The sequence below is a fragment of the Hypomesus nipponensis genome, chromosome 10, assembly GCF_054491055.1.
Source record: "Hypomesus nipponensis isolate SF chromosome 10, ASM5449105v1, whole genome shotgun sequence".
Taxonomy (NCBI): domain Eukaryota; kingdom Metazoa; phylum Chordata; class Actinopteri; order Osmeriformes; family Osmeridae; genus Hypomesus; species Hypomesus nipponensis.
In genome coordinates this window covers 415,001-427,089 of record NC_140370.1, presented here as the reverse complement: position 1 = coordinate 427,089, position 12,089 = coordinate 415,001, and the positions used below count along the sequence as shown (strand labels likewise).

Below are 12,089 nucleotides of genomic sequence, written 5' to 3'. Positions count from 1 at the left end.
GGGTGGGTGGGTGCGTGCGTGCGTGCGTGCAGGTCTTTTTGTCTTCCTTTTTCCTCTGCTTAATCCCGATCCCTTGGCCTTTTGGTCCCTGCTCCTTCCGTGGCCCGCTGGGCCTCTTGGTCCCTGCTTCCTCTTGGTCCTCTTGGTCCCTGCTTCCTCTTGGTCCTCTTGGTCCCTGCTTCCTCTTGGTCCTCTTGGTCCCTGCTTCCTCTTGGTCCTCTTGGTCCCTGCTTCCTCTTGGTCCTCTTGGTCCCTGCTTCCTCTTGGTCCTCTTGGTCCCTGCTTCCTCTTGGTCCTCTTGGTCCCTGCTTCCTCTTGGTCCTCTTGGTCCCTGCTTCCTCTTGGTCCTCTTGGTCCCTGCTTCCTCTTGGTCCTCTTGGTCCCTGCTTCCTCTTGGTCCCTGCTTCCTCTTGGTCCCTGCTTCCTCTTGGTCCCTGCTTCCTCTTGGTCCCTGCTTCTTCTTCCTCTTGGTCCCTGCTTCCTCTTGGTCCCTGCTTCTTCTTCCGTGGCCCGCTTGGCCTTTGCTTTTAGCTGCCGTCTTCTCGGTCCCCGCCGCCGCCGCCGCTTCTTCTTCTTCCTCTGCGGCGTCGGCGTTTCCTTTTGGCTTCCGTCGTCGGGGCCGTTCTCGGTCCGGCGGTCGCCAGAGGGGCCGGCGCCCAAACGTCCCGGCCGGCGCACGGAGGCCCCGCGCGCGGGGGGCGCGGAGCAGTGCGGGTCATCGCTTCTCGGCCTTTTGGCTCAGATCAAGTGTAGTATCTGTTCTTATCAGTTTAATATCTGATACGTCCTCCATGCGAGGACAACATATTAAACGGATTTTTGCCACAGGGAGTCGGAACAGGGGCTCGCTCCGTCCGCTCCGCGCATCGCCCCGGTATTGCAGCGCCTCCGGGAAGGGTGCACTCTTTCTAAGCGTGTCAAAGGGAGAAAAAAACGAGGGAGTGAGCGATTGGGGTTGGGGCTGGGGTTTTTGGGGTTGGGGCTGGGGTTTTTGTGGCGATGAGGTGAAAAAAGGGGTTTGACGCGCGCGGCGGCGGCGGCGGAGCCCCGTCGGCCGGCGGCGTTTTCCCGCCCTTTTAGATATAAAAAGAAAAAAAAAAAAAAACTGAAGTGAGGTGAGTGACTTGGAATGGGGGAGACAGTGAGTGAGTGAGTGAGTGAGTGAGTGAGTGAGTGAGTGAGTGAGTGAGTGAGTGAAAGAGAGAGAGAGTGAAAGAGAGAGAGAGTGAAAGAGAGTGAAAGAGAGAGAGAGAGTGAAAGAGAGAGAGAGTGAAAGAGAGAGAGAGTGAAAGAGAGAGAGAGTGAAAGCCCCTTTGCGGCCGGTGGCGTTTCCACGCCTTTTCCCGGAAAGGAAGGACGCCGCCGCGGACGAGCGAGCCAGGGCCAACGGAGGGGTCGGGAGCGGGCCGTTTGGGCGGTTTCAAAAAAACGGTCACTCTGGCTCCCCTTCAGCACGCACAAGCCTTTCGCCTTTTACTAAAGACTTCCGTGGAGGGGAGCGCCGACGAGCGGGACGTGGTATTTTTGGTCGGCTTTGCCCGAGGGAGGGCAGAGCCTGATGGATTTGTGAGGAAAAAAAGCAGGGTAAGGTTAGCGTTGGGCGGCTGGGTGGGTGGGTGGGTGGGTGGGTGGGTGCGTGCGTGCGTGCGTGCAGGTCTTTTTGTCTTCCTTTTTCCTCTGCTTAATCCCGATCCCTTGGCCTTTTGGTCCCTGCTCCTTCCGTGGCCCGCTGGGCCTCTTGGTCCCTGCTTCCTCTTGGTCCTCTTGGTCCCTGCTTCCTCTTGGTCCTCTTGGTCCCTGCTTCCTCTTGGTCCTCTTGGTCCCTGCTTCCTCTTGGTCCTCTTGGTCCCTGCTTCCTCTTGGTCCTCTTGGTCCCTGCTTCCTCTTGGTCCTCTTGGTCCCTGCTTCCTCTTGGTCCTCTTGGTCCCTGCTTCCTCTTGGTCCTCTTGGTCCCTGCTTCCTCTTGGTCCTCTTGGTCCCTGCTTCCTCTTGGTCCTCTTGGTCCCTGCTTCCTCTTGGTCCTCTTGGTCCCTGCTTCCTCTTGGTCCCTGCTTCCTCTTGGTCCCTGCTTCCTCTTGGTCCCTGCTTCCTCTTGGTCCCTGCTTCTTCTTCCTCTTGGTCCCTGCTTCCTCTTGGTCCCTGCTTCTTCTTCCGTGGCCCGCTTGGCCTTTGCTTTTAGCTGCCGTCTTCTCGGTCCCCGCCGCCGCCGCCGCTTCTTCTTCTTCCTCTGCGGCGTCGGCGTTTCCTTTTGGCTTCCGTCGTCGGGGCCGTTCTCGGTCCGGCGGTCGCCAGAGGGGCCGGCGCCCAAACGTCCCGGCCGGCGCACGGAGGCCCCGCGCGCGGGGGGCGCGGAGCAGTGCGGGTCATCGCTTCTCGGCCTTTTGGCTCAGATCAAGTGTAGTATCTGTTCTTATCAGTTTAATATCTGATACGTCCTCCATGCGAGGACAACATATTAAACGGATTTTTGCCACAGGGAGTCGGAACAGGGGCTCGCTCCGTCCGCTCCGCGCATCGCCCCGGTATTGCAGCGCCTCCGGGAAGGGTGCACTCTTTCTAAGCGTGTCAAAGGGAGAAAAAAACGAGGGAGTGAGCGATTGGGGTTGGGGCTGGGGTTTTTGGGGTTGGGGCTGGGGTTTTTGTGGCGATGAGGTGAAAAAAGGGGTTTGACGCGCGCGGCGGCGGCGGCGGAGCCCCGTCGGCCGGCGGCGTTTTCCCGCCCTTTTAGATATAAAAAGAAAAAAAAAAAAAAAAAAACTGAAGTGAGGTGAGTGACTTGGAATGGGGGAGACAGTGAGTGAGTGAGTGAGTGAGTGAGTGAGTGAGTGAGTGAGTGAGTGAGTGAGTGAGTGAGTGAGTGAAAGAGAGAGAGAGTGAAAGAGAGAGAGAGTGAAAGAGAGTGAAAGAGAGAGAGAGAGTGAAAGAGAGAGAGAGTGAAAGAGAGAGAGAGTGAAAGAGAGAGAGAGTGAAAGCCCCTTTGCGGCCGGTGGCGTTTCCACGCCTTTTCCCGGAAAGGAAGGACGCCGCCGCGGACGAGCGAGCCAGGGCCAACGGAGGGGTCGGGAGCGGGCCGTTTGGGCGGTTTCAAAAAAACGGTCACTCTGGCTCCCCTTCAGCACGCACAAGCCTTTCGCCTTTTACTAAAGACTTCCGTGGAGGGGAGCGCCGACGAGCGGGACGTGGTATTTTTGGTCGGCTTTGCCCGAGGGAGGGCAGAGCCTGATGGATTTGTGAGGAAAAAAAGCAGGGTAAGGTTAGCGTTGGGCGGCTGGGTGGGTGGGTGGGTGGGTGGGTGGGTGCGTGCGTGCGTGCGTGCAGGTCTTTTTGTCTTCCTTTTTCCTCTGCTTAATCCCGATCCCTTGGCCTTTTGGTCCCTGCTCCTTCCGTGGCCCGCTGGGCCTCTTGGTCCCTGCTTCCTCTTGGTCCTCTTGGTCCCTGCTTCCTCTTGGTCCTCTTGGTCCCTGCTTCCTCTTGGTCCTCTTGGTCCCTGCTTCCTCTTGGTCCTCTTGGTCCCTGCTTCCTCTTGGTCCTCTTGGTCCCTGCTTCCTCTTGGTCCTCTTGGTCCCTGCTTCCTCTTGGTCCTCTTGGTCCCTGCTTCCTCTTGGTCCTCTTGGTCCCTGCTTCCTCTTGGTCCCTGCTTCCTCTTGGTCCCTGCTTCCTCTTGGTCCCTGCTTCCTCTTGGTCCCTGCTTCTTCTTCCTCTTGGTCCCTGCTTCCTCTTGGTCCCTGCTTCTTCTTCCGTGGCCCGCTTGGCCTTTGCTTTTAGCTGCCGTCTTCTCGGTCCCCGCCGCCGCCGCCGCTTCTTCTTCTTCCTCTGCGGCGTCGGCGTTTCCTTTTGGCTTCCGTCGTCGGGGCCGTTCTCGGTCCGGCGGTCGCCAGAGGGGCCGGCGCCCAAACGTCCCGGCCGGCGCACGGAGGCCCCGCGCGCGGGGGGCGCGGAGCAGTGCGGGTCATCGCTTCTCGGCCTTTTGGCTCAGATCAAGTGTAGTATCTGTTCTTATCAGTTTAATATCTGATACGTCCTCCATGCGAGGACAACATATTAAACGGATTTTTGCCACAGGGAGTCGGAACAGGGGCTCGCTCCGTCCGCTCCGCGCATCGCCCCGGTATTGCAGCGCCTCCGGGAAGGGTGCACTCTTTCTAAGCGTGTCAAAGGGAGAAAAAAACGAGGGAGTGAGCGATTGGGGTTGGGGCTGGGGTTTTTGGGGTTGGGGCTGGGGTTTTTGTGGCGATGAGGTGAAAAAAGGGGTTTGACGCGCGCGGCGGCGGCGGCGGAGCCCCGTCGGCCGGCGGCGTTTTCCCGCCCTTTTAGATATAAAAAGAAAAAAAAAAAAAAACTGAAGTGAGGTGAGTGACTTGGAATGGGGGAGACAGTGAGTGAGTGAGTGAGTGAGTGAGTGAGTGAGTGAGTGAGTGAGTGAGTGAAAGAGAGAGAGAGTGAAAGAGAGAGAGAGTGAAAGAGAGTGAAAGAGAGAGAGAGAGTGAAAGAGAGAGAGAGTGAAAGAGAGAGAGAGTGAAAGAGAGAGAGAGTGAAAGCCCCTTTGCGGCCGGTGGCGTTTCCACGCCTTTTCCCGGAAAGGAAGGACGCCGCCGCGGACGAGCGAGCCAGGGCCAACGGAGGGGTCGGGAGCGGGCCGTTTGGGCGGTTTCAAAAAAACGGTCACTCTGGCTCCCCTTCAGCACGCACAAGCCTTTCGCCTTTTACTAAAGACTTCCGTGGAGGGGAGCGCCGACGAGCGGGACGTGGTATTTTTGGTCGGCTTTGCCCGAGGGAGGGCAGAGCCTGATGGATTTGTGAGGAAAAAAAGCAGGGTAAGGTTAGCGTTGGGCGGCTGGGTGGGTGGGTGGGTGGGTGGGTGGGTGCGTGCGTGCGTGCGTGCAGGTCTTTTTGTCTTCCTTTTTCCTCTGCTTAATCCCGATCCCTTGGCCTTTTGGTCCCTGCTCCTTCCGTGGCCCGCTGGGCCTCTTGGTCCCTGCTTCCTCTTGGTCCTCTTGGTCCCTGCTTCCTCTTGGTCCTCTTGGTCCCTGCTTCCTCTTGGTCCTCTTGGTCCCTGCTTCCTCTTGGTCCTCTTGGTCCCTGCTTCCTCTTGGTCCTCTTGGTCCCTGCTTCCTCTTGGTCCCTGCTTCCTCTTGGTCCCTGCTTCCTCTTGGTCCCTGCTTCCTCTTGGTCCCTGCTTCTTCTTCCTCTTGGTCCCTGCTTCCTCTTGGTCCCTGCTTCTTCTTCCGTGGCCCGCTTGGCCTTTGCTTTTAGCTGCCGTCTTCTCGGTCCCCGCCGCCGCCGCCGCTTCTTCTTCTTCCTCTGCGGCGTCGGCGTTTCCTTTTGGCTTCCGTCGTCGGGGCCGTTCTCGGTCCGGCGGTCGCCAGAGGGGCCGGCGCCCAAACGTCCCGGCCGGCGCACGGAGGCCCCGCGCGCGGGGGGCGCGGAGCAGTGCGGGTCATCGCTTCTCGGCCTTTTGGCTCAGATCAAGTGTAGTATCTGTTCTTATCAGTTTAATATCTGATACGTCCTCCATGCGAGGACAACATATTAAACGGATTTTTGCCACAGGGAGTCGGAACAGGGGCTCGCTCCGTCCGCTCCGCGCATCGCCCCGGTATTGCAGCGCCTCCGGGAAGGGTGCACTCTTTCTAAGCGTGTCAAAGGGAGAAAAAAACGAGGGAGTGAGCGATTGGGGTTGGGGCTGGGGTTTTTGTGGCGATGAGGTGAAAAAAGGGGTTTGACGCGCGGCGGCGGCGGAGGCCCGTCGGCCGGCGGCGTTTTCCCGCCCTTTTAGATAAAAAAAAAAAAAAAAAAAAAAAACCTGAAGTGAGGTGAGTGACTTGAAATGGGGGAGACAGTGAGTGAGTGAGTGAGTGAGTGAGTGAGTGAGTGAGTGAGTGAGTGAGTGAGTGAGTGAGAGTGAGTGAGTGAGTGAGTGAGTGAGTGAGAGTGAAAGTGAGTGAGTGAGTGAGTGAGTGAGTGAGAGTGAAAGAGAGAGAGAGAGAGAGTGAAAGAGAGAGAGTGAAAGAGAGAAAGAGAGAGAGAGAGAAAGCCCCTTTGCGGCCGGTGGCGTTTCCACGCCTTTTCCCGGAAAGGAAGGATGCCGCCGCGGACGAGCGAGCCAGGGCCAACGGAGGGGTCGGGAGCGGGCCGTTTGGGCGGTTTCAAAAACGGTCACTCTGGCTCCCCTTCAGCACGCACAAGCCTTTCGCCTTTTACTAAAGACTTCCGTGGAGGGGAGCGCCGACGAGCGGGACGTGGTATTTTTGGTCGGCTTTGCCCGAGGGAGGGCAGAGCCTGATGGATTTGTGAGGAAAAAAAGCAGGGTAAGGTTAGCGTTGGGCGGCTGGGTGGGTGGGTGGGTGGGTGGGTGGGTGCGTGCGTGCGTGCGTGCAGGTCTTTTTGTCTTCCTTTTTCCTCTGCTTAATCCCGATCCCTTGGCCTTTTGGTCCCTGCTCCTTCCGTGGCCCGCTGGGCCTCTTGGTCCCTGCTTCCTCTTGGTCCTCTTGGTCCCTGCTTCCTCTTGGTCCTCTTGGTCCCTGCTTCCTCTTGGTCCTCTTGGTCCCTGCTTCCTCTTGGTCCTCTTGGTCCCTGCTTCCTCTTGGTCCTCTTGGTCCCTGCTTCCTCTTGGTCCTCTTGGTCCCTGCTTCCTCTTGGTCCTCTTGGTCCCTGCTTCCTCTTGGTCCTCTTGGTCCCTGCTTCCTCTTGGTCCCTGCTTCCTCTTGGTCCCTGCTTCCTCTTGGTCCCTGCTTCTTCTTCCTCTTGGTCCCTGCTTCCTCTTGGTCCCTGCTTCTTCTTCCGTGGCCCGCTTGGCCTTTGCTTTTAGCTGCCGTCTTCTCGGTCCCCGCCGCCGCCGCCGCTTCTTCTTCTTCCTCTGCGGCGTCGGCGTTTCCTTTTGGCTTCCGTCGTCGGGGCCGTTCTCGGTCCGGCGGTCGCCAGAGGGGCCGGCGCCCAAACGTCCCGGCCGGCGCACGGAGGCCCCGCGCGCGGGGGGCGCGGAGCAGTGCGGGTCATCGCTTCTCGGCCTTTTGGCTCAGATCAAGTGTAGTATCTGTTCTTATCAGTTTAATATCTGATACGTCCTCCATGCGAGGACAACATATTAAACGGATTTTTGCCACAGGGAGTCGGAACAGGGGCTCGCTCCGTCCGCTCCGCGCATCGCCCCGGTATTGCAGCGCCTCCGGGAAGGGTGCACTCTTTCTAAGCGTGTCAAAGGGAGAAAAAAACGAGGGAGTGAGCGATTGGGGTTGGGGCTGGGGTTTTTGGGGTTGGGGCTGGGGTTTTTGTGGCGATGAGGTGAAAAAAGGGGTTTGACGCGCGCGGCGGCGGCGGCGGAGCCCCGTCGGCCGGCGGCGTTTTCCCGCCCTTTTAGATATAAAAAGAAAAAAAAAAAAAAAACTGAAGTGAGGTGAGTGACTTGGAATGGGGGAGACAGTGAGTGAGTGAGTGAGTGAGTGAGTGAGTGAGTGAGTGAGTGAGTGAGTGAGTGAGTGAGTGAGTGAGTGAGTGAAAGAGAGAGAGAGTGAAAGAGAGAGAGAGTGAAAGAGAGTGAAAGAGAGAGAGAGAGTGAAAGAGAGAGAGAGTGAAAGAGAGAGAGAGTGAAAGAGAGAGAGAGTGAAAGCCCCTTTGCGGCCGGTGGCGTTTCCACGCCTTTTCCCGGAAAGGAAGGACGCCGCCGCGGACGAGCGAGCCAGGGCCAACGGAGGGGTCGGGAGCGGGCCGTTTGGGCGGTTTCAAAAAAACGGTCACTCTGGCTCCCCTTCAGCACGCACAAGCCTTTCGCCTTTTACTAAAGACTTCCGTGGAGGGGAGCGCCGACGAGCGGGACGTGGTATTTTTGGTCGGCTTTGCCCGAGGGAGGGCAGAGCCTGATGGATTTGTGAGGAAAAAAAGCAGGGTAAGGTTAGCGTTGGGCGGCTGGGTGGGTGGGTGGGTGGGTGGGTGGGTGCGTGCGTGCGTGCGTGCAGGTCTTTTTGTCTTCCTTTTTCCTCTGCTTAATCCCGATCCCTTGGCCTTTTGGTCCCTGCTCCTTCCGTGGCCCGCTGGGCCTCTTGGTCCCTGCTTCCTCTTGGTCCTCTTGGTCCCTGCTTCCTCTTGGTCCTCTTGGTCCCTGCTTCCTCTTGGTCCTCTTGGTCCCTGCTTCCTCTTGGTCCTCTTGGTCCCTGCTTCCTCTTGGTCCTCTTGGTCCCTGCTTCCTCTTGGTCCTCTTGGTCCCTGCTTCCTCTTGGTCCTCTTGGTCCCTGCTTCCTCTTGGTCCTCTTGGTCCCTGCTTCCTCTTGGTCCCTGCTTCCTCTTGGTCCCTGCTTCCTCTTGGTCCCTGCTTCCTCTTGGTCCCTGCTTCCTCTTGGTCCCTGCTTCTTCTTCCTCTTGGTCCCTGCTTCCTCTTGGTCCCTGCTTCTTCTTCCGTGGCCCGCTTGGCCTTTGCTTTTAGCTGCCGTCTTCTCGGTCCCCGCCGCCGCCGCCGCTTCTTCTTCTTCCTCTGCGGCGTCGGCGTTTCCTTTTGGCTTCCGTCGTCGGGGCCGTTCTCGGTCCGGCGGTCGCCAGAGGGGCCGGCGCCCAAACGTCCCGGCCGGCGCACGGAGGCCCCGCGCGCGGGGGGCGCGGAGCAGTGCGGGTCATCGCTTCTCGGCCTTTTGGCTCAGATCAAGTGTAGTATCTGTTCTTATCAGTTTAATATCTGATACGTCCTCCATGCGAGGACAACATATTAAACGGATTTTTGCCACAGGGAGTCGGAACAGGGGCTCGCTCCGTCCGCTCCGCGCATCGCCCCGGTATTGCAGCGCCTCCGGGAAGGGTGCACTCTTTCTAAGCGTGTCAAAGGGAGAAAAAAACGAGGGAGTGAGCGATTGGGGTTGGGGCTGGGGTTTTTGGGGTTGGGGCTGGGGTTTTTGTGGCGATGAGGTGAAAAAAGGGGTTTGACGCGCGCGGCGGCGGCGGCGGAGCCCCGTCGGCCGGCGGCGTTTTCCCGCCCTTTTAGATATAAAAAGAAAAAAAAAAAAAAAACTGAAGTGAGGTGAGTGACTTGGAATGGGGGAGACAGTGAGTGAGTGAGTGAGTGAGTGAGTGAGTGAGTGAGTGAGTGAGTGAGTGAAAGAGAGAGAGAGTGAAAGAGAGAGAGAGTGAAAGAGAGTGAAAGAGAGAGAGAGAGTGAAAGAGAGAGAGAGTGAAAGAGAGAGAGAGTGAAAGAGAGAGAGAGTGAAAGCCCCTTTGCGGCCGGTGGCGTTTCCACGCCTTTTCCCGGAAAGGAAGGACGCCGCCGCGGACGAGCGAGCCAGGGCCAACGGAGGGGTCGGGAGCGGGCCGTTTGGGCGGTTTCAAAAAAACGGTCACTCTGGCTCCCCTTCAGCACGCACAAGCCTTTCGCCTTTTACTAAAGACTTCCGTGGAGGGGAGCGCCGACGAGCGGGACGTGGTATTTTTGGTCGGCTTTGCCCGAGGGAGGGCAGAGCCTGATGGATTTGTGAGGAAAAAAAGCAGGGTAAGGTTAGCGTTGGGCGGCTGGGTGGGTGGGTGGGTGGGTGGGTGGGTGCGTGCGTGCGTGCGTGCAGGTCTTTTTGTCTTCCTTTTTCCTCTGCTTAATCCCGATCCCTTGGCCTTTTGGTCCCTGCTCCTTCCGTGGCCCGCTGGGCCTCTTGGTCCCTGCTTCCTCTTGGTCCTCTTGGTCCCTGCTTCCTCTTGGTCCTCTTGGTCCCTGCTTCCTCTTGGTCCTCTTGGTCCCTGCTTCCTCTTGGTCCTCTTGGTCCCTGCTTCCTCTTGGTCCTCTTGGTCCCTGCTTCCTCTTGGTCCCTGCTTCCTCTTGGTCCCTGCTTCCTCTTGGTCCCTGCTTCCTCTTGGTCCCTGCTTCTTCTTCCTCTTGGTCCCTGCTTCCTCTTGGTCCCTGCTTCTTCTTCCGTGGCCCGCTTGGCCTTTGCTTTTAGCTGCCGTCTTCTCGGTCCCCGCCGCCGCCGCCGCTTCTTCTTCTTCCTCTGCGGCGTCGGCGTTTCCTTTTGGCTTCCGTCGTCGGGGCCGTTCTCGGTCCGGCGGTCGCCAGAGGGGCCGGCGCCCAAACGTCCCGGCCGGCGCACGGAGGCCCCGCGCGCGGGGGGCGCGGAGCAGTGCGGGTCATCGCTTCTCGGCCTTTTGGCTCAGATCAAGTGTAGTATCTGTTCTTATCAGTTTAATATCTGATACGTCCTCCATGCGAGGACAACATATTAAACGGATTTTTGCCACAGGGAGTCGGAACAGGGGCTCGCTCCGTCCGCTCCGCGCATCGCCCCGGTATTGCAGCGCCTCCGGGAAGGGTGCACTCTTTCTAAGCGTGTCAAAGGGAGAAAAAAACGAGGGAGTGAGCGATTGGGGTTGGGGCTGGGGTTTTTGGGGTTGGGGCTGGGGTTTTTGTGGCGATGAGGTGAAAAAAGGGGTTTGACGCGCGCGGCGGCGGCGGCGGAGCCCCGTCGGCCGGCGGCGTTTTCCCGCCCTTTTAGATATAAAAAGAAAAAAAAAAAAAAAACTGAAGTGAGGTGAGTGACTTGGAATGGGGGAGACAGTGAGTGAGTGAGTGAGTGAGTGAGTGAGTGAGTGAGTGAGTGAGTGAGTGAGTGAGTGAGTGAGTGAAAGAGAGAGAGAGTGAAAGAGAGAGAGAGTGAAAGAGAGTGAAAGAGAGAGAGAGAGTGAAAGAGAGAGAGAGTGAAAGAGAGAGAGAGTGAAAGAGAGAGAGAGTGAAAGCCCCTTTGCGGCCGGTGGCGTTTCCACGCCTTTTCCCGGAAAGGAAGGACGCCGCCGCGGACGAGCGAGCCAGGGCCAACGGAGGGGTCGGGAGCGGGCCGTTTGGGCGGTTTCAAAAAAACGGTCACTCTGGCTCCCCTTCAGCACGCACAAGCCTTTCGCCTTTTACTAAAGACTTCCGTGGAGGGGAGCGCCGACGAGCGGGACGTGGTATTTTTGGTCGGCTTTGCCCGAGGGAGGGCAGAGCCTGATGGATTTGTGAGGAAAAAAAGCAGGGTAAGGTTAGCGTTGGGCGGCTGGGTGGGTGGGTGGGTGGGTGGGTGGGTGCGTGCGTGCGTGCGTGCAGGTCTTTTTGTCTTCCTTTTTCCTCTGCTTAATCCCGATCCCTTGGCCTTTTGGTCCCTGCTCCTTCCGTGGCCCGCTGGGCCTCTTGGTCCCTGCTTCCTCTTGGTCCTCTTGGTCCCTGCTTCCTCTTGGTCCTCTTGGTCCCTGCTTCCTCTTGGTCCTCTTGGTCCCTGCTTCCTCTTGGTCCTCTTGGTCCCTGCTTCCTCTTGGTCCTCTTGGTCCCTGCTTCCTCTTGGTCCTCTTGGTCCCTGCTTCCTCTTGGTCCTCTTGGTCCCTGCTTCCTCTTGGTCCTCTTGGTCCCTGCTTCCTCTTGGTCCTCTTGGTCCCTGCTTCCTCTTGGTCCTCTTGGTCCCTGCTTCCTCTTGGTCCTCTTGGTCCCTGCTTCCTCTTGGTCCCTGCTTCCTCTTGGTCCCTGCTTCCTCTTGGTCCCTGCTTCCTCTTGGTCCCTGCTTCTTCTTCCTCTTGGTCCCTGCTTCCTCTTGGTCCCTGCTTCTTCTTCCGTGGCCCGCTTGGCCTTTGCTTTTAGCTGCCGTCTTCTCGGTCCCCGCCGCCGCCGCCGCTTCTTCTTCTTCCTCTGCGGCGTCGGCGTTTCCTTTTGGCTTCCGTCGTCGGGGCCGTTCTCGGTCCGGCGGTCGCCAGAGGGGCCGGCGCCCAAACGTCCCGGCCGGCGCACGGAGGCCCCGCGCGCGGGGGGCGCGGAGCAGTGCGGGTCATCGCTTCTCGGCCTTTTGGCTCAGATCAAGTGTAGTATCTGTTCTTATCAGTTTAATATCTGATACGTCCTCCATGCGAGGACAACATATTAAACGGATTTTTGCCACAGGGAGTCGGAACAGGGGCTCGCTCCGTCCGCTCCGCGCATCGCCCCGGTATTGCAGCGCCTCCGGGAAGGGTGCACTCTTTCTAAGCGTGTCAAAGGGAGAAAAAAACGAGGGAGTGAGCGATTGGGGTTGGGGCTGGGGTTTTTGGGGTTGGGGCTGGGGTTTTTGTGGCGATGAGGTGAAAAAAGGGGTTTGACGCGCGCGGCGGCGGCGGCGGAGCCCCGTCGG

The 12,089-nt window shown here is 58.6% G+C and overlaps 15 non-coding genes across 15 annotated transcripts; all 15 read left to right on the top strand.

Annotated features, from left to right (window-relative positions):
- The first annotated feature begins 717 nt into the window (after positions 1–717).
- Positions 718–908, top strand: LOC146268810 (U2 spliceosomal RNA). Its single transcript, XR_014768272.1, has one exon. It is a non-coding gene; the product is annotated as a U2 spliceosomal RNA (small nuclear RNA).
- A 524-nt stretch (positions 909–1,432) lies between these two features.
- Positions 1,433–1,551, top strand: LOC146268809 (U5 spliceosomal RNA). Its single transcript, XR_014768172.1, has one exon. It is a non-coding gene; the product is annotated as a U5 spliceosomal RNA (small nuclear RNA).
- Positions 1,552–2,365: 814 nt separating this feature from the next.
- LOC146268808 (U2 spliceosomal RNA) lies at positions 2,366–2,556 on the top strand. Its single transcript, XR_014768271.1, has one exon. It is a non-coding gene; the product is annotated as a U2 spliceosomal RNA (small nuclear RNA).
- Positions 2,557–3,096: 540 nt separating this feature from the next.
- On the top strand, positions 3,097–3,215 carry LOC146268807 (U5 spliceosomal RNA). The gene has a single exon (XR_014768170.1). It is a non-coding gene; the product is annotated as a U5 spliceosomal RNA (small nuclear RNA).
- A 736-nt stretch (positions 3,216–3,951) lies between these two features.
- On the top strand, positions 3,952–4,142 carry LOC146268806 (U2 spliceosomal RNA). Its single transcript, XR_014768269.1, has one exon. It is a non-coding gene; the product is annotated as a U2 spliceosomal RNA (small nuclear RNA).
- Positions 4,143–4,662: 520 nt separating this feature from the next.
- LOC146268805 (U5 spliceosomal RNA) lies at positions 4,663–4,781 on the top strand. Its single transcript, XR_014768169.1, has one exon. It is a non-coding gene; the product is annotated as a U5 spliceosomal RNA (small nuclear RNA).
- A 658-nt stretch (positions 4,782–5,439) lies between these two features.
- Positions 5,440–5,630, top strand: LOC146268804 (U2 spliceosomal RNA). Its single transcript, XR_014768268.1, has one exon. It is a non-coding gene; the product is annotated as a U2 spliceosomal RNA (small nuclear RNA).
- Positions 5,631–6,156: 526 nt separating this feature from the next.
- LOC146268803 (U5 spliceosomal RNA) lies at positions 6,157–6,275 on the top strand. The gene has a single exon (XR_014768168.1). It is a non-coding gene; the product is annotated as a U5 spliceosomal RNA (small nuclear RNA).
- Positions 6,276–6,994: 719 nt separating this feature from the next.
- Positions 6,995–7,185, top strand: LOC146268802 (U2 spliceosomal RNA). Its single transcript, XR_014768267.1, has one exon. It is a non-coding gene; the product is annotated as a U2 spliceosomal RNA (small nuclear RNA).
- A 545-nt stretch (positions 7,186–7,730) lies between these two features.
- On the top strand, positions 7,731–7,849 carry LOC146268801 (U5 spliceosomal RNA). Its single transcript, XR_014768167.1, has one exon. It is a non-coding gene; the product is annotated as a U5 spliceosomal RNA (small nuclear RNA).
- Positions 7,850–8,602: 753 nt separating this feature from the next.
- On the top strand, positions 8,603–8,793 carry LOC146268800 (U2 spliceosomal RNA). The gene has a single exon (XR_014768266.1). It is a non-coding gene; the product is annotated as a U2 spliceosomal RNA (small nuclear RNA).
- A 521-nt stretch (positions 8,794–9,314) lies between these two features.
- On the top strand, positions 9,315–9,433 carry LOC146268799 (U5 spliceosomal RNA). Its single transcript, XR_014768166.1, has one exon. It is a non-coding gene; the product is annotated as a U5 spliceosomal RNA (small nuclear RNA).
- Positions 9,434–10,091: 658 nt separating this feature from the next.
- Positions 10,092–10,282, top strand: LOC146268798 (U2 spliceosomal RNA). The gene has a single exon (XR_014768265.1). It is a non-coding gene; the product is annotated as a U2 spliceosomal RNA (small nuclear RNA).
- A 537-nt stretch (positions 10,283–10,819) lies between these two features.
- LOC146268797 (U5 spliceosomal RNA) lies at positions 10,820–10,938 on the top strand. Its single transcript, XR_014768165.1, has one exon. It is a non-coding gene; the product is annotated as a U5 spliceosomal RNA (small nuclear RNA).
- Positions 10,939–11,752: 814 nt separating this feature from the next.
- On the top strand, positions 11,753–11,943 carry LOC146268796 (U2 spliceosomal RNA). The gene has a single exon (XR_014768264.1). It is a non-coding gene; the product is annotated as a U2 spliceosomal RNA (small nuclear RNA).
- Positions 11,944–12,089: the final 146 nt, after the last annotated feature.